We start from the raw sequence: 1,656 nt of genomic DNA, 5'->3' as shown, positions 1-1,656 counted from the left end.
CAGAGTGGCTGGAGAGCAGCCAGGCAGAGGGACCTGGGGGACTGAGGGACAGGAAGCTCAACAGGAGCCACCAGTGTGCCCAGGTGGCCAAGAAGGCCAATGGGATCCTGGCCTGGATCCAAACTAGCGTGGCCAGCAGGCCCAGGGCAGTGACCCTTCCCCTGGACTCTGCCTTGGGGAGGCCACACCTTGAGTGTTGTGTTCAGTTCTGGGCCCCTCAGTTGAGGAAAGAGATTGAGGGGCTGGAGCGGGGCCAGAGAAGAGCAACGAGGCTGGAGAAGGGACTGGAGCACAAGTGCTGTGGGGAGAGGCTGCGGGAGCTGGGGGTGTTTAGCCTGGAGAAGAGGAGGCTCAGAGGTGACCTCAGCACTGTCTGGAAGTGCCTGAAGGGAAGTTCTGGCCAGGTGGGGGTTGGTCTCTTCTCCCAGGCACTCAGCAATAGGACAAGGGGGCACGATGGGCTCAAGCTCTGCCAGGGGAAATTGAAGTTGGAGAGCAGAAAAAACTTCTTTGCAGAGAGAGTGCTCAGGGATTGGAATGGGCTGCCCAGAGAGGGGGTGGATTCCCCATCCCTGGAGGTTTTTCAACTGAGCTTGGCCGTGGCACTGAGTGCCATGATCTGGTAAAGGGACTGGAGTTGGACCAAGGGTTGGACTCGATGATCTCGGAGGTCTTTTCCAACCCAATCAATTCTATGATTCTATGATGTGGTTTCCTAGAGCATGTGAGTTGTGTGGAAAAGTGAAAGTTGTTTTCAAAGTTGGTATCTAAGCACATTGTATTCTCTGATGTGCTTGTAATGGGATTGCTTGGAGGGAGGGTCTCTCTGCATGACAGCTGTTTTATGGCACATGCTTGGAGTGTTTCATCAGGTAGAATTTCAACATAAATCAAGACTTGAAAATTATATAGAGCTTCCATAGTGATTTCTCCCTGTATTTTCTATTTTTAGAAGAGCACTTGAATTCTTGAAAGCTACAGGAATGAGTCCAATAAATTCTTCCCCATTTTTGTCCTGTAAACAACACAACTATTTTAAAATTTCTGAGCCAATGTTTGTGTGATGTTCTGGAGAGCTGTTTGGGTGCAGTGCCTGAAGTGCTGCCACAGAAACCAGAGGCCTTACAGGTGTTTTTCCAAGCTTTTTTGTTGGGATTAAGGAAGTTACCAAGTGCACACATCTGATCATCATTCTTCTGCTCACTAGGGCTTGGCATGCCACGTTTTGATGTCATGAAGGTGCAAACAAGAAACACTGTTTAGTGGAGTTTACCTGCTACAAAATCCTGAAGGTAGGGATTTTTTTAAAATCTGGCTTAAGCAATGAACCTATATTAAAAACTATTTTTTGTGAAATACAGAGCATTTTCTGATGTGGGTTTTTTCCCAACTGTTAGATATATTTACAGTATTATTCAGTTTATTCTCCTCTGCTCCCGACTGCAGTAGTAAACAACAGAATTTAAGCCAAAAAGCTGTTTCAGAGACATCAAATGTCAAGGTCTGATTCCTGTTCTCATGCCCCAGCCGGAGTCTGGCAGGTAATATTTCCTTGGGGCTTATTTGCTTTCACTAAGCTGTGTTAGAGGATGAGATGCCCTTAATTCCACAAGTTCCTCATGCAGTAAAATACAGTGTTGGGTTTGCACATTCTCC

This window comes from Pithys albifrons, chromosome 13 (genome assembly GCF_047495875.1).
Source record: "Pithys albifrons albifrons isolate INPA30051 chromosome 13, PitAlb_v1, whole genome shotgun sequence".
Lineage (NCBI taxonomy): Eukaryota > Metazoa > Chordata > Aves > Passeriformes > Thamnophilidae > Pithys > Pithys albifrons.
Note: the sequence above shows the minus strand (reverse complement) of the source record.